Source organism: Eptesicus fuscus, chromosome 14 (assembly GCF_027574615.1).
Source record: "Eptesicus fuscus isolate TK198812 chromosome 14, DD_ASM_mEF_20220401, whole genome shotgun sequence".
NCBI lineage: Eukaryota > Metazoa > Chordata > Mammalia > Chiroptera > Vespertilionidae > Eptesicus > Eptesicus fuscus.
In genome coordinates this window covers 37885823-37904677 of record NC_072486.1, presented here as the reverse complement: position 1 = coordinate 37904677, position 18855 = coordinate 37885823, and the positions used below count along the sequence as shown (strand labels likewise).

Genomic DNA, 18855 nt, shown 5'->3' with positions numbered 1-18855 from the left:
AGTCTCTCCCATTTTGACAGTTCAGTGCAATGAGTGGTGCTGAAAGGGCATGAGCCTCTCTGAATGCGAAGAATGTGAATGGTCTAAATGTTACAGACACAGCTTCAGTTAGGTTATAATTAATCTTGCCTCATCATAGGATCAGCCAGCATCAAAAAGCAACCAAGTGCCTATTAATACGCACTGTACTGACATCTGCCTTATATTAGCATCCACCTCAAATGTGATATTTTGCTCAGAGGGAAATGCCAGAATTTTAGAACAAATCCTGAGTTTTCTGACCCACAAACACAAAAGAGGGCAGGATATTGTTTCCAATGATCTGGTCACTGTGATTTGTACGAATCTTTGCCTATTCAGCTCGGTCCCATCTCTGTCCCTCAGACGGAAGGACTGGATTAGATGTCAGGAATAGGGAAATGAAATCTCTACCTAATAAAATATAAAACCCTCTTTGATAAAATTATAAAGTATGGCATGAGGTATGATACAGCAATGCAAAAATGTAGAGATTTGGATCTAACAGCATGTACTGTTTGACTGCTTTGCTTCATGGTAGAAGGAAACAAAGAAACACATACACAAAAAAACTGAGGGTGAGGGTCCCTAACGGAAATTGTATTGGGTAAATCTGTAAAATAAAAAAAAGGCCTGGAATAAAAAACATGACGCCCACTGTGTCTAAAAGGTGTCCCAATGCCTAAAACATTGCAAGAATTCTTGGAGAGCACGTCACCCCAGTGAAAAGTATTGCCTGCATAAAGTTGGCAGAGTCCCTCTCGGCTTGGGATGCCTGGCATGTAAAGAGTCAGTCAATCCCACAAATCTGCCCTGCAGGTTGCCTTCCATGCCAGGCTTTCAGGAGGCGTTAAGGGCCCACGTGGTGCTGGGATGTGTACCCGTGATAACAACTGGACTGAGAGTAAATCATATGAGCAGTGACAGTGATAGGATGCAGGACTCAGCAACTCTGCAAGACTCTACATGTATACATTCAAATTAGTCGACAGCAGTGGCATGGTGCAGACAAAGCACAGAGAGTTCTAGAGGACCACATGGTCTAACAAAGGCAATCACATCATTTTTTATCTGCAATACCCTATTGAAGCAAAAAACAAAACAAAACAAAATACTGATTTGTTCCCAGTCATCACCAGCTAAAATATTATTGATATGATAATTGGAGTCAAGGACTTTGGTTACATTTTATTTATTATTATTTTAAAATATATTTTTATTAATTTCAGAGAGGAAGGCAGAGGGAAAGAAAGATAGAAACATCAATGATGAAAGAGAACCATTGATCAGCTGCTTCCTGCATGCCCCGCACTGGGGATCGAGCCCACAACCCGGGCATGTGTCCGGACCGAGAATCAAACCATGACCTCCAGGTTCACAGGTGGTCGCGCAACCACTGAGCCAAGAAGACCAGGCTAGGACTTTGGTTACTTTTAAAATGTAGTTTCAGATTCTTCTATGTTTGTATTTTCAGAATCAAGTCTGATACACACAGGGCACACAGTCCAGAGTACAAGTATATGACAAAAGTTTTAAAAACACATTAACATACTTCTCCCCCTTCCACCACACTTCTTAATGTGGAATCTCCCTCTATTTAAGCAGGCACCTATTTTAGGCTGGCTGAAGTGGGGATATAAAGAGGGAGAGTCAAGAATCAATGTGTCATTTCCATGTGCCTTGGTTTGCAGTAGGACTTGGAGGTACAAAGCCCTGTGAGAGGAGACGCATGGTGTGGAGTTGTTACAACTAGAGAGAAAGGCAGGGACCATAGCTTGAGCAGGTGTAAGCCATATCACAACAGTGACCAGCAAAGTCAGAGAATAGCTGACTGACCACAACTCACCCTCATCACCATAAAGATACCTGTTCATCTATTACCTGGCACAGTCTTGAATGGAAGAGGAGAGGAGAGCCTCACTGGGAAAAATGTGCTTTAATATTGACAGGCTATTACCACCACAACCCACCCTACCCCAGTAATGCTGTTTTAAACTAAAAGGTAAAGAAAAAAAGCTTTTAATGGTAAAGCTCTTTTTTTCAATAGTAACAAAGACTCCAAAGCAAATGTGGTTATATGAAATTAAAATAAAAAGATTTTCTTACATGAGTTGTAATTTGCAAATACCAATCTTGATAGTCTAGCATAAATTAAACTAAAATTAAGTATTTATGTGAATATATTTGACAAAAATATTATAGGCTTTGGAGTCAGACAGAGCTGATTTGAATTTTGGGTATTCTTAGATAAGCCTCAGTTTCTTCATCTTGCATGATGTAAGGAATAGAACCATAGAGTTTATGATATGCTTGGCACTCAATAAATGTTAGGTACTACTGTTACTACCATTACTGTTGTTGTTGCTCTTTCTTCTCTTCTTCTTCTTCTTCTTCTTCTTCTTCTTCTTCTTCTTCTTCTTCTTCTTCTTCTTCATTATAATGAACAGTATATAAATGTCTAATCACTGGGTTGTATCCTGAAACTAATATAATATTCTACATAAACTGTAATTAAAAATAAAAAAATACTTAAAAAACAAAATCAATTATGTTGGATTATAATTTTCTATTTAATATATAACTAAATGAGTCTTTACAAAAATATTATGGTACAGTATTTATTTTAGAAAAAAGTAAAGTAAAAATCACATTTAAAATTATTTTGTTAGGTCACAAATCAAAATCTCATCAAATATAGGCCTTGAATAAAAACTATAATTAAGGTAATAATTATATTTTCATTGGGACATTCTCTTTGGATATGGTAACATTTATCTTGTAGTAAAATTTTATGTGATGAAAAAAATCTACTCTCAAAGATCAATCAATTATTGCCATTCAAAGATAATACTTAAAAGTTAAAGATAAAAAAAATCTGTGTTTTAGAATTACAGTGTTAGAAAAAGGATAGTTTTTATTTGCAAAATAAATAAAAGGTTAAGAAACTGAAATAGCTGCTTTATTGGTGTTAAAAATATTATACTCAGCAAACTAATAGATATACAAATTAGGTTGTTCTAAAACTGCTGTGATTTAGGGAAGTTTCACAGCAAGAGGTGAGAGTTGGAAAACTCAGTAAGATCAGATGTCATAGGACAGATTGAAAAGGACTCCATGGGCAGCAAAGACAAACAGCAAGGAAGGTGAGAGAAGGAGTATGGTATACCATTGAGGAAAGGTGCTTCCAGCGAGTTGTCAAGACTATACTATCTCCATTTGTTTTGTCTCCCTCAGGGTGAGAAGCTGAAAGACAGGGAGCATGTCTTACTCATATTTGTATCCCCCAAACCTAATAGTGGGTACTCAACATAGCTATTTGTTAAAGGAATGAATGAGATCATGCACCTACTGTGGCCATGGGAAAGATTAAAAGTCTTGTATCTTCACCTAAAGAGCAATCTCAGATAGAGATTTGGGTGGCACAAGGAATTTTGGCTTCTTATGACATTAACACATTAGTTGTTACTTTATGGTTGTTGTTTTTGTGTCCTTTTTTTTTTAAAAAAAACACACAAATGTTAATAGATTTTAGTTAGGTATTCTTGTCGTGAACATGTTTGCCAAGTCTTTCAGATATATTCAGGTGTGCTGGGTTGAGGAGGAAAGGAAGAAGAAAAAATATAATGTTGATATTGGCTGTGTTCCATAAAGCTAACTTCGTACTCTGTTAATGCCCTAACACAAGTGTTAGAGAAGTAGATAGAGATTAAAGAAATTTTTTTAGTAAAAAAAAAAAAAAAAAGGGGGGGGACATTACAGTTTTAGTTACACTGTTTTTGGCAACAGAATTTTAGTAGCTTTTATTTTCCCATATGGATATTGTGTGCTTTTAACAACCAGACTTATAATACTACTAGAGGTCTGGTGCATGAAAATTCATGCCCTGGAGGGGGGTCCCTCAGCCCAGCCTGCCCCCTCTCACAGTCTGGGAGCCCTCAGGGGCAGGAGGCGACTTGGTGATCAGGGGAAGGCGATGCCCCCATCACACCTCTGCTGCTGCCACTGCCGGCCCTGGTTACCTGAGCCTTGGGCGGTCCTGGGAAGCTCAGCAGCCACCATCCGAGGCTTGCTTGTGCCTCTGGCCGGCCCTGGGCGGCTGGGGGGTTGAGGGGACTGGGGGCAGGCCAGGCTGTGCCACACGCTTGCTGCCCTGGTGGGGCTGAGGGACTGGGTGCCGCCATCTTGTGGCTGTGGGCGTCGCCATCTTTGAGGGCATGGCAGTCAATTAGCAAAATCCCTCCTTATTGGCTGTGGGCACCACCATCTTTGTGAGGGTGTGATGGTAAATTAGCATATTCCCTCTTTATTAGATAGGACTAGAGGCCCGATGCACGAAATTCTTGCAAGGGGCTTGGCCCTCACAGCCCCGGCTTTGTCTGGAATGTCGTTTGGCTGTCTGATCTAATTAGCATATTATGCTTTTATTATTATAGATATTTTATTACATTTTACAATAACATGGATAAGCTAATACTTTGAAAGATTTTTCCATGTTTTTAGTTTAATTGTGCAAACAACATCACATTGTGCACTTTAAAATTCATTGATTTTTAAAATCTAAAAATACCATTTACTGAGACAGAGCTCCAATTTCTCTCAAACTTTTTCTAAGAGCAATATAGTTTAAACTCTTATTAGACATCAAATTTCTTATAAATGAAGGTATCCAATATCATATTTTTTCAGCACAATACATACAAATCAATTAAAATATTTAAGAGAATCATAAAAATCACAGGAAGAGATTTTCAGATGTCACTGGGTTCATTTTCATTTTTCCTATAGGGTTTTATATTTGCCATAGTGGAGAGAGATATTTTATTCAGTTATTATTCCATCTTTGAATAATATGAAATTCATTATAAATTTCTTCAAGATTTATTGAATGCTGTGCTAAGAGCTAAAAATTAAAAAAAAAAATTCTGTGTAAAGGAGATGTGTAAATAAAAGAAATTTAATAACTTGGGACATACCATGGTAGAAGTACACAAAAGTGCACTAATAAAGGAATGGCCATTTATGGTGGGGATTGAAGATGACAGTAAATGCTTTATAGAGAAATTTCCCTTGAGTTACGTTATAAAATAAGATTCAATATTTACCTGGCTATTCTTCTTACTGATGGGAGTTTACATAGAAAAAATTTGGCATTCAATTGCAATAAATGCTATTTATGTTCCCAACCCAACATACATAGAATGTTATCCTTTAAATTTTTCATAGGCAAAGTTATAAAAGTGATGCCCCTTTCTACCTCCACTTCAGTTATGTAGCACCATAGAAATACTAAAGTATTGATGCTATGTATCAGGCACTGTGCTGAGTGCCTTACATTAATCATTTCATTTGATACTCAAAACAACACTATGAGAAGGAATATTATTTAACTGCTGTTAAATCATTTGCCAGATGTCACAACTTGAGTTATTTTTTATGACGTTGGGAGATGGGGGTGCTTTCTAGACTGTCCTTTCTCAGGATTCCCAATGTTCTAAATGTTAGTAAGAAAATCTGAAGAGTCACATGCACGAAAGACCTGGCCACCTGTGCCTTCATCCTTTCTGATGAATGTCTCCAGAAGTTTGAAATAATTTCCACATTGCTCTTTAGGAGAATGAGTCCAATAATCTTCAAATCCTTTTATATTGCATTTCCTTGTTGTGCAACAGATATTACTGGACATATTGCAGATATTTCCTAATAACTGATTTGGAAAGATATCTCAGCTAACATTAGAGTCATACTGTAATCTTTAGAATTTATTTAATAACAGGTTATATTTATGAGGACACTCAGATACATTAGAAACTTTAAAAATTCTTGTGGCATTCACAGGGGAAGATGATATGGATGCACTTGGAAGCCTATTTCATTTTATTTGAATTATAATACCATCTGCCCAAACTCCTTCTCTGAAAAAGTACTGCTCTGACAACATCAGAAAGGAACTTTGTGTGAGAAACAGGCATCTGTTTTTTCCTTAATTTACAGAGGACACATTTGTTTGCATTCACAAAGACATTTTGCAAATTTAGTACCCAATTAATGTCATTCTGTGACAATGACAAAATAATCAGATTCTTAAATGAAACCCATTTATTTTCCATTTTAACTTTGCAAAGCATAAAAATATTATGTGATGTAGTATGGAAATTAACTTTTTCAAATTTTTAATAATGTCATCTTTTCTCTATGAAGATGACATTGTTGGTATCACCTGGACACTTGCTTCAGGTAATTTCTAATAATGATAGTTAATTTGTGCCCAGTCATCCTTGCCTGGTTCCCACTGTAATATGAAATTTGTACATTTGTGGAATGATGACTAGGATTTACCTAGAGTTAGAGATTGTGGGAGAGAACAAAACAAAGCAGGTTTCAGAAGAATGGGCTCCAGGATCCCAAATTCTTTGAAAGTGTGTGGTGAGAGGTGAAGCTGGCCAGACGTCTGCTCAGCTATTCCACAGACATATGGAGTAGGCTCTGTATTTAACGTGATTGCTATGGCAGAGGAGATACCCTAAGCAGTTAAGATCCTTGAGTCATTTACAATCCAATTGGAGTGGTAAAAATATCTACATTAAAAAAAAATAGATCCATAAAGAGTGTTTATAAAACAAGGTGCAGGTATGACTTAGTGTTCAGAAATATTGTATGATTTCATAGTAAGTATGCCTTTAATTTCATGATTCTCATTTGGAATCATGAAGGAGGCAAAGAACAGAATTGGGATGCTACTTGGAGAAGAAATACAATAAGTTCAGGCATGGGCTAGGGAGAAATAGGTGGATGGATCAGGAGTTTTGCAGAAAATGAGCATAGTAATATATATAAATTGGAAGATAATTATCCTAGTTGGAGAAGAGAATTTATGTTAAAAAATAATAAGAAAAAAGATGGTATATGTAAGAGAGATCAATTGACAGGATACTTTTGAATACTATGTTGAAGAGTTTAAGTTATTGGAAACTATTACAGTGTCAAATATAATAATAGATATGTGTTGGGAAAGCCTTAATCAGGTACTTGTATTCTTGATATCTGCACCATGAGTACAGAGCACATGCCCAGAACAGTGCTTAAAATAAAATAGAAACATGAATGATTAGAACTAGGAGGTAAGCTGGTTATTCAGGAGGATTCTTACATTTCTGTGGCTGCCCTGATTTGGACTCTCTCTCCTATATTTGGAGAATTTTCCACAATGTGAGTGTTAGTGGGAGCGTGCTACGTCCAACTACAGAAGTGGAAAAGCCCAGATACTTGCCTTCCCTGGAAACTTGGAAAACAGGGCATGGACATCCTTTCAATCCAGGATTAGGCAATCAGACACAACCACCTGGGATTTTGCATCTGGAGTTAGTGAGGCAGAGCAGCAGCAACGGTGAAGAATTTATTCCAGTGGTGGAAGAGACTGCCACCGCTGGGTTTGGTGGCAGCCGTGGCAGCTTGGCCAGAGTGGGCAGTGAGGGTCTTCCTTGACCTATGCTTGTGGGCTGACCCTGAAACTCAGTCCCTTCGGTTTTTCTTATTTTTCAAGCTTGTTTTTCCACCTTCCTTGATTCTGTAAGCTACCCAATAGCCTTTCAATAAATTTATTTTCTGCATAAATCAAGCAGAACCCATTTCTGTTGTAGGTAATTAAGAACTCTGGTAAAGGTATCCCAGGCTAAGAAGTGACAGGATCCTATTTTGGGAAAATGATGATAGGTAAAGTGAGGAAAAGACAAACGTAAGAAACACAAGGAAGAATTGACAGATTTGATAACTAGCAAGATAGTGCTATTCCATTCTTTTCTTTTTATTATCATCGGAGATTATGTTCATGGATTTTAAAGAGAGAGGAAGGGGGTGGTGAGAGAGAGAAAGAAAGAGAGAGAAGCGTTGACCTGAGAGAAACATTGATCAGTTACCTCTCATACAGGCTCCAACAGGGGTTTGAACCTATAACCTAGGTATGTGCTCTGACTAGGAATCAAACCCACAACATTTGCTGGTCGGAAAATGCTCCAATCAGCTGAGCCACCTGGCCGGGGCTTGCTATTCCATTCTTTCTTCACTACTCTGTTTGCAGTAATATGAGCATGACATTTCATAAGGAATGAAACAGAGAAACAAAATATTTGCAAGTATATACCCTAAAGGATTAATAATAAAGTGTTTATGGAACATGTGAATATCAAGTCTGCAAGTGTGACATTTCTTCAGAGAATAGACTAAGCTGGGGAAGTGATAGTAAACATAAATGACTTTTTAAAGTAAAAATATTTTCATGTAGAGGAAAGGAGTAAACCTTTAATGAGTCACTATAATTTTTGACTTTATATTAGAACCATGTTAATTGTTGTTTTCATTGACTTTTTTGAAACTAAAAGAGTTGTCAATTTTATTTTCACATTTCACAATACAAATGAAAATTGCTTTTTATTTTGGTCCCGCTATTCCCCTCTAAAACTATTCTCTCTTTGGTAGGAAGAGGGAGTGAGTCCTCCTTGTCATGCTATTGGAAAACTCCCAGAGTTGCAGCACCCTGATCTCCTGGTGAACTAGAACAAGTAATATAAAGTGGAGAGGTTCCTCTTATCTGTCTGGGAGAGTCATTCCTGGCCAATTGGGCACCATCATGGGATGGGTGGGAGGTCTCATCACTGGAGGCCCAGGCATCATTAGCATGTGCCCTCCGATAGGTGGCCTCATTCTGGGAGTAGGTCCCATGGGCATCATCCGACGAGGAGGAGGGCCCATCACTGGCATCATGGGAGGGTATCTCATATAGGGTGTTGGCTTCAAACCAGGGCAGGGGGTACCATCACTGGCCCTTGCAGGAGGAGGAGCAAAGAATGGAGTAGGAGGTATCTTTCCTTGCTGAAATGCTGCCGTTATTTTGTCAATCCGGCTCTGAGCTTACTCTTCTATCCACTTCTGATAGCAGTCTTTCATATTCTTTTTGTGTTTCCTACCACTGCAGTGTGTCTTTCTCACAGATGGAGAGTCATGGGTGAGGTATGTATCCCAGTAGCCACAATAAAACTTTGGCATGTTGCTCTGCATGTAGCCTTATAATCGGGACCTCAATATCAACATGGCTGAGACTGAATCATAGTTTTTCCCCCAATAGGTTTTCCATCAATAGGTTTTCCCAATAGGTTTTCCAGACATTTGTTCTGTCTCAATAATTAGCATTAGAGCTGCCAGATGCCAAAACTGGAAACCTGACAGCCACCACTAATTTCTTCCTCCCTCTTCTAATTATTCAAGAAGTCCTGTATTCTGCCCTTAATCATCTCTCAAATAATTCCTCTCTCCTCTATTCCTAGGACTACAGCCAAAATATCATCACTTGTTATCTGGAGTTTTGCAATTGTTTCCTAATTGTTCTCTTTGCCTGTACCTTCCAATCCCCTTCCATACTACTAGAGTGAATATTCAACAAATGCAAATCCATTCATTCATTTCCCCCTACCAGAAATCCTTGGGTGCCTTTCAAGGAAAGTAAACCTCTTAGAGTGGCACGCAGGTTCTAACATGATCTGCCATGATCACACCTTACCAAGTGCATCTCTTTTCCCGTATAAACCTTTTGTGTTCAGACTTTTGTTCATGTTCAGACTTTACCACAGTCCTTGACTCCTGCCTTTCGCATATGCTGTTTCTTCTGCCTGGAACCTGCTTCTCCCCTCCCTTTCCTGGCTAAATTCTACCTGTCCCTATGGCTCAGCTCAGTGTCAGCCTTCTTGAAAGGGTTTCCTGACCATCATTCTTAGCAAGGTAACCATGACAATACTTCCATAAACCCTGGTTCAAATGTCACAACCCTTATCATTTGTAGTATAATAGTTATTTTCTCATCTTTCTCCACCATTTGACAGGGAGTACTATGGGGACTTAGGCTTTGTTTAAAATAAGTCTTTGATATGTACTGTTGTAGGAATAAAAGGAGCACATATTCCTTATGAAATCAGAAGGATTTCTATAACCACGTTATCATCTCTAAACAGTTCTTTTTACAAAGATGAGAAAAGGTCTAAGGTATTGCCATTAACCAGCACTGGGTCTATGAAGAAGCTGGATTTGTAAGACACAGTATACAGTTGTTTCCAAAATGCTCAATGGTCAAAATGTTAATTCTTTTGAAGGAGGAAAACAATATTTTTGAGCAGCATTTTGCCCCAAGGGAAAAGAATGTTTAGTAAGCTGCCTTGCCTTTTCCTCCAACTTCAAAATAGATGTTTCACAGACCCAGTCCTTTAGTGACTCTTGTTTAATGCATGCATCTCTTGTATTATGGGAAAAATAGAATAGAAAACAAACAACAAAAGTACAGATAAAATAGAGGGCACAACAGGGTGTGAGGTAGACTGAGAAAAATCCTTAAAAGTTTTTAAAGCCCAATGAAAAGAGGAGGAAAGATGGGAAGCAAGACAAACAGTCAAAAGCACAGAGAAAACCCCAGCTTCATGCTTATTGGGATTCAGTCTCAACAGAAAATTGGCGTTTCCCTGAGCTTTTTATGTATTTGCTTGTTTGGCTTCTTTCCCTGTGTTCTACCCAAAGAATTCCCTCATGTTCATCACTCAGCTCCTCAAGGTCAAGAAGCATTCACAAATAACCAGGCATTTGACTGGCAGTCTGCGAGGCAATTTACACTCTCTGCATATTTGCAGTTCAATACGGAGATGAGATAGAAATGACCTAACACAGAAACTCTGTTTTGTGATCCGGTACTACAAATATTTTCCTAGTTTAATTAATATATACCCAGCCTTGAATTAACTTGGAATGCCACTCTACAGAAAGAAAGTTTTGTATAGGTGCTATATTTTTCTATTCCATACTATGAATTCAGTTTTCCTACTAAAAAGAACTCGGACAACTTATCATGAAATTGAAAAGAATTCCAAGAATAAGATGAAAATGCAAATACATTCTTAAACCTTTATTTTGTATAAAGTGGTTGGAGGAATATAGTTTAGGTCTAAAAATCCATGATCCATAAAAGAAGGTCATAGAAGGTCATACTGATTCTAATAAGAATGCAAAGAATGTGGAGAATATTAATTGTCTACAGTAAACAGAACAAAATCTTTTTCTATGAGGCTGTGTGTTTTTGGGTATGGGAATCACTTCCTTGTCATTGTTGAATCTCCAGGTCTAGCCCAGTGTCAGGAACATAGTACATGCTCAAAATACATAAATTTAATACATTTGTCTGGAAGACAATTTGAAGAGAGTGCACCATAGTTTTAAGATGACTCTTTAAGGTAAGTTTTAAGACAACCAATATAAAATACTAGAGGCCAGGTGCATGACATTTGCACACTGGGGAGGGGGGTCCCTCAGTCTGGCATGTGCCCTCTCACAGTCCAGGACCCTTCGGGGGATGTCCACCTGAGCCCAACTTCAACCCTTTCTGCATTGAGCATCTGCCCCCTGGTGGACATTGCGCGTCATAACGACTGGTTATTCCGCTGTTCGGTCGATTTACATATTAGGGTTTTATTATATAGTATAATCTCCACACAGCAAAGTGATTTAAAAAAAAGGACAAGTTAGATAAAATCGTACTCATTTTAAAAATACCTTTCAGTATGATTTTTAAAAAATCCAAATTCTGTACCAGGATCTACCATTTCATTCCTTCAAACCTCTCCAACTTCATGTCTTACCATTCTCTTCTCTGTTCTCTATATTCTAGCCACACTGTTTTGTTTTGCATCACCCCAGCTTTCTATTTCCTGAATGTTTCAAGCCAAGTCCCATGTTACGGCTTTTACCTCTACCCTTTCCATTAACTGGTATATTATTCCTTAGATACGTTCATAGCAGACTCTTTATCATTCGAGTCTCCTCAACTATCCCATGCTTCTAGAGGGTCTGACCATGCCATTTAAAAGAGCTATTACCTTCCCTCCCTCTACCTAATACCCTAACTTAATTTTATTAGCATTTTGTACCATATAAAATTTTACAATTTATTTTGATTTACTTGATCTAAGTTCCACTTGAGCTCTATGTTATATTGATACAAAGTAAATAGTCTCTTACTGAATGAAGGAATGAATGAATGAATGTGAGAAATATAAAAATGTTAGGAAACTATGTGGAAATGAAAGAATGATCTGATGCTGATAGGACTGAGTCAGGAAAGAAAAGAACATAGGATCAAATCTCTGTTCATGGCCCCAAAAGAGAGAGCTCTATTGATTATGTTTATTGATTAGCTCAGTATTGGGCAAAGAGATACCCTAAGTAGATGACAAATATTTTCCGTTAGTTTCCTATTTAGCAATTCAACTTTTAGGCACAATTAAGTTGATGTGAGCTTGGAGCATGTTAAGTATGACATTCCACATCCTGATAACTCTAAAATTTAAAATGGTAAAGAGAGATGGAAATGGTTATTTGAACAGATGACAAATTTTTTTCATGAGAATGTTTATATTCAGAAAAATAGCTTGATAATTCTGTCTGGTTGTAAAAAGTCAGGACTTAGAAGCTTTACTTTTATAAAAGAACACCATAAAAAAGGGAAAGCTAAACTGCTTTGCATGAGGAATTAACATAAATTTAAGGGAAGAAGAGCAAATGAGGATTGAGCTTATGAAAACAAACTGATGTCAAGAAATTGAAAAAAAGTCTAATATATTTTAAATTCCTACACGTGCGCGCGCGCGCGCGCACACACACACACACACACACACACACACATGCACTGCCCAAAACATTAATAAAGTTTGTTAACTTTTTGCTTGGTAATTTGTTTTTGTGAGAGGTTTCAAAGACAATCAAGGAATAAGGGTTGAGTTCCATATCTAGGTTGGCCTAAAGAGGAAGTGAAATGTGAGTGAGATCAAGAGTTGGTGGACAGGAACTTGGAGCTAAGGCGGACCTCAAGAATATAACCCCCAGGAGATCACAGAAACCCTGGATAGGGTTCAGGCACTGAAACAAGACTAACATTTTTTTGAACACTTACCAACTTTAAGGTTGAGATATAAAAATCAATAAGGTAAGGATTCAGTTTCACCTCTCACATGACTTCATGTCTATGTAAAATACTAAAAATGGTCACACTTGTATCTCCTACCAGGAAGGGGGCTCCATCCAGTTCCAGATAAGTTTCCAAATATTAAGAAGCCTTACAAAGTAAATAGAAGGTAAATACAGGGTGGGGCAAAAGTAGGTTTACAATCGTGAGTGCACAAAACAGAGTTTATTCTTGTATTATTATTTATTGTATTATTTATTTTACATAAGAACAACTGTAAACCTACTTTCCCCCACCCTGTATATTTTTCTGTCCTCTTTTATTTCTAATTTATAAAGCACTGGGGTTATTATATTTACCGCTGGTAACAATATTGGGTAGCATCATAAACTAAAAATTAAACATTGTTTATAGAATGTAAGGGTCTAATGACATATCAGAGAGGAAAAAAGGAAGGTATAAATTCTCCATGAAACTGAATTGTATGTGTAAGGGTGTGTGCTTTGTGGGAAAAATCCAACAGTAGAAATTGGCTATCTACATGCTATAATCAGGTAGAAGATTTTTCAAAGAAATGTCAAACCGAATGAAGTAAATCACAATCAGCGTCAGAAGCTGAAACAGCAGTGTTGACTCAGTTGACTCGGTGTGATGAGAACACTTGACAACCCAACGTGACTTGATGATGCACTACTGCTGATTTCAGGTCTGGTCTGGAGGATGCTCATGGAAGTTGCACATCTGAACTTGATTTCTCTCTCGATGTAACTGCTTCATATCATGGACTGTCTGGAAGTCTCTTGTTAATTATTAGTTTACCATCTCTTGTTTGATGATCTGGTGACTGAGATGGCCTTAAAATTCCCCTCAGCTTAAGTTTTAGAAAGGCTTCTTCCTGACTATGGGCACCTGACCTTTTTCTTAGAACATTTACTTTAGAAACTTGCAACAGTAGATTCTTCATCTGCTTCTTTGAGATATAAATCTTCCACAACCCTGGAATGTCTTTCTCAAGGTCCTGGGAGTTATCTTTTGAAGCACAATCATTAAGACAGATACTACCTATATTTCGCAGTCTCTGTGGAAGGGTAGGAGCCTAACTTTGACAACTGTCCATTAGCAAACAGAAATGGCCTAACTACTTTGACCAATCTTCCCCCTTCATGAATCACCAAAGTCCTCCAGTATTTTCCATTAGTTTACCCCAGCATTTAAAAATCTTCCTGCTTTTTGTTTCAATTTCACTCCCTTATTGCAATAGTCTTGAATAAAGTCTTCCTTACCTGTTCAACTGTTAACTCTGGTGCAATTTTTATTTGATAATGGACTGATCTGTTTTTTCATTGTTTTAAATTATTTACTCTCTTTATATCAGGCAGTACTTTCCAGGCACTTTTAAACCAGTAAAATACTTTAAAAAAAAGAGATTTAGAATAAATGGAACTGAAATAGGTATCCACAACAGAGGTAGTGAATGATAGATGCACTGAAGAACAAAAATAATTATACTGTAATATATGAAAATGCAAATAATTGGATAATACCAAGGAATAATTCAATGAGAAGTACTCTCCCACTCTTTACTCTCAAAACACACACACACTGAAATATTAAGAATGTTCAAGTTTGGAAAATTTGATACATTCTTCTGCCAAGTGGAGAAATCTCCCTGATAGATGCCATGAAATGCAGGAGAATGTTTTTGAGCATCACAAGATTTCAACTACAGAATGCTAAGTATTGATAATCTTGGAAGAAGCACTGCTTGCACCAATAGAGCTTACAAAAAAAAAAAAAAAAAAAAAAAAAGCCATAGTCTTCCCATTGGCTAAAAACAGAAACACAAGAACAAATTTTTTTTTTAAAATATATTTTATTGATCTTTTACAGAGAGGAAGAGAGAGGGATAGAGAGTCAGAAACATCAATGATGAGAGAGAAACATCGATCAGCTGCCTCCTGCACACCCCCCACTGGGGATGTGCCCGCAACTAAGGTACATGCCCTTGACCGGAATCGAACCCAGGACTCTTCAGTCCACAGGCCTACGCTCTATCCACTGAGCCAAACCGGTTTTGGCAAGAACAAATTTTTATTATTGTTAATTAGATAAGTAGGTGTTTCAAATCCAGAACTTTTAATGGGGGGACGGGAGGGGAAAAAGAATACACACACACACACACACACACACACACACACACACACACACACACCATCTAGGAACACAATTAGTTTGTAATTTTTTCTTTTAAATATTTGGTTTGCTCAGTTTTCTGACATCATTGTTCTTCTGCTGATAAAACCCAACTTGTAAATTTAAAACATATTGACCAATACCACTTAGCTTATTTGAAAACAGCAGGACACCTAAGATTCTCCAGAGTAAATTTTGTGCTCCTCTTTCTTCTGTTAATAAGGGCAATTAGAAACATAATGGTCCGTTGTGACTGGAGGCTTCCTAGTTAAAACTTCTCTGCAGCAGCTGAAAGCCTCCCCACCTAGCTTTCTCTTTCAAAAAGATAAATACTCCATTATCTACTTACTTCACTCATTTTAACTAAATTCAGCCCAAATCATCTTTGTAAAATTAATTATAATATGTCTTCAGTCTTATTAAACTAAAATTAGTTATTTAGTGTTCCGATCTGACTTTTTAATCAGTTGCTATCAGGGCTGTAAAAATTAAAAAACACACCCCAACCTAAATCAGACCAAATCTTATTGTGTTTTTATTTGCACACTTTATATATATAAAAGCCTAAGCGACCATTATGACCAGTCACTATGACACGCACTGACCACCACGGGGCAGACAACACAGGCGCTGCTCCCTGGTAGTCAGTGCGCTCCCATAGTCAACCTCCTGAAGCTGGCCAACCTCCCATGGTCCCTCCCCCAGGCTGGCCCCAATCACCCCGATTGCCCCAATCGCCAGCCAGGGCGAGGGACCCCTCCCATGCATGAATTTGTGCACCAGGCCTCTAAGTTCTTAATAGAAGGAAAAGAATGCTCTAGAGAAAGTTAGGCTCATGGATGGGGATTACTTAAATTACTCAGACTAGACTAAAATTTTGTGGGCAATATTTGATGAGTAGTTTTAGTTCGAGGTACATTTAGCCAGTGATAAGATCTGGATCTATCAGGCTATTTTTAGTTTGGGAGTGACACATGACATCATCAACCATACATAATTGAGAGAAATAGTTTTGGTAGCAGAAATAAATTATTAGGAATTTATGTTGAAATAGTCTTCTGGGTATTCCTCTGGTTTAGTGAAACAAAATTTAAGTTGATGTATGTTGTTTTCCTCACTCTCCCAAATAACAATCTCATCAATTTCCATGATGTCCTATTGCCTAGCAAGATGTGAGTCATTGCTTTCTGAGGGCAATGACTATTTTTATTAGTCATAGTCAAATGTAAACCAGAGCATGAGACCAAGAAAAGCAGACTTCTTTTTTCTGCATATTTATCTTATAACTATAAATTCTTACATGGCTATTCCTGAGTCAGATTCCATCTAGAATGATTTCTAATTTCTATTAATTTAAAAAATAACTGATTTCTAACTCTAAGGAAGGAGCCTTAGTATTATGAAACCCCTGGGTGATTTCAGTCTTTTCAAGGAATAGTAACAAAATTTCCTAGAGACTAAAAAGCAACCATAAAAACCAGTATATTTTAGGATGGATCTATGGTATGGGAAAATAATGTGGGAGGACAGATTAACCCCCAAGCAGTCCAGAATCATCAATATGCACCTGCAACCTTGACCTTGCCATAGGTATTGAGGACTGCAATTTTTTGACTCTTTGCAAATGAAAATTAAGTCTCTCTGTATTTTAATTTACATTTCTTTGATAATAGCTCCTTTAAATGTTTTTATATGTTTATTAGGTATTTAAATTCTTTTGCATTGTTGTTGAAATAACTGTCATGTCCTTTGCCCACTTCTTTATCTTTCTATGTGCATATTTTTATATTTTTTTGTTGTAACATATATTCAGAATAAGTTAATCACTTATTTTTATCCTTTCAGACTTCTTGATTAACTTTTAACTAAAATAATATATTATTCATTCACTTACACTTCTACTTCTTTTAATAGGTGAAATTTATTTCAGAATAAATCAATGAAAGGAACAGATACTATAGTAGTTTATTTTAAATTTTATGGAATTTAAGATATATGACTATTTCTTCATCTATAATAAATGGGAACAATAATCCTAATAGCACAGGATCAAGATAAGTATAATACATAGTAGGTTGTAAGTATAGGTCAGTAGGTATAACATATTCCTTCCCTTCCTTTTCTCCTGCCCTCCTTCCTATATAACATGTTTTAGAGTGCCATTTTCATTGTGCTTCCTGCCTAGTCTCGCTGAGTTCTGTTCATCCTCAAGATCCACAAATGTTCCCTTCTTCTCTACCATATCCTGATGCCAGTCTTCCCCATATTCAACAGAATTATTGCCTCTTCTCCTATGGCTTGTTTTATTATGGAGATTTATATATTAAAGTTATTTGTTCATATCCCTATCTCTACCACTACTGTGCATTTGTTGAGAAGTGTAGCACAGTGCTTAATACAATTGTGTGTGTGTGTGTGTGTGTGTGTCTCCTTTTCTCCAACTTATGTATTTGAAATTGTCATCTAACATTGGGCTATCTAGTTTTAACCCCTATGGTGTTATAAAGTTTGCAAGGATGGTATGCATTTGGTTGCAAGGTTGGCATTTCAGTAGTGGTTGGTTTCTTCCTAGAATTCTGTTGTTGTTTTAATATTCTTATTGGTTTCAGAGAGGAAGGGAGAGGGAGTGATAGATAGAAACATCAATGATGAAAGAGAATCATTGACCGGCTGCCTCCTGCATGCCCCACAGTGGGGATCCAGCCCACAACCCAGACATTTGCCCTGAAGGTGAATTGAACTGTCCTGGTTCATAAAAAATATGTATTATTTTGACAGTCTGATCGATGCTTCTGAGTCAGACCTTAGAGGGGAAGGTAGGGGTGGGTGGGGGTAAGGGGAAGAGCTCAACCAAAGGACTTGTATGCATGCATATAAGCCTAACCAATGGACACAGACACCAGGGGGTGAGGGCATGAGTAGGGGGTGGGGGGCAATAGGGGGATAAGGACACATATGTAATACCTTAATCAATAAAGGAAAAAACCTAAAACAAACAAAAAAAGGGCAAAACAAAGTAAATGTTATAGTAGAGTTATAAGCAGAAGACAGTGAAAGTACATAATAAAATCATAACTCTATAGTAAAAAAAACAAATAGTGTCAAGGTTTGGCACTTAAAGGGATAGAGCAAAAATAAATAAAATATGTATTATTTTTATTAATATGAAAAATCTATTAACTTCTAATTTTAAAAGACTAAAAGAAAAGCAATAGATATAAAAGATTTTCTTCTGAAAACATGCATTCATTTACTCATAGTATGTATATGTATGTGGGTGTCCACACAACACACACACACATTTTTTCCCTTTAGCTTAGAAAAGGCAGAAATATATTCTACTTGTTATTTATGGAATTTGGGCAGCCCCAGTCCTGCAGCCCCACATTTGGCAAGAAAGTGACCTGCATACAACTGCAGAAAAAAAGGTTAAAAAGGTTGGACAATTGTTTAAAATAATGCTGTTTAAGTATTCTTTTAATTGTACTCAAGTGCAAAATACACAAATAGATTAATGCTAGGAGTTAGCAAGATATCTCTTCAGAAATTCCACCTGATAATTATTTTAGACATTTAAATAATGAGATTTAATGGATTCTATTCTCTGAAAAGTACATGCCCTGATTTAACCTAAGTGACTCAGGGATGGAGCTATA

General features: G+C 37.2%; 1 protein-coding gene and 1 pseudogene across 2 annotated transcripts in view; both read right to left on the bottom strand.

Annotated features, from left to right (window-relative positions):
• The window catches only part of MAGI2 (membrane associated guanylate kinase, WW and PDZ domain containing 2), a 1197465-nt gene that overhangs the window by 328485 nt on the left and 850125 nt on the right, over positions 1 to 18855 (bottom strand). The gene's annotated exons all lie outside the window — the stretch shown is intronic.
• LOC103293326 (U1 small nuclear ribonucleoprotein C-like) lies at positions 8599 to 9057 on the bottom strand (annotated as a pseudogene).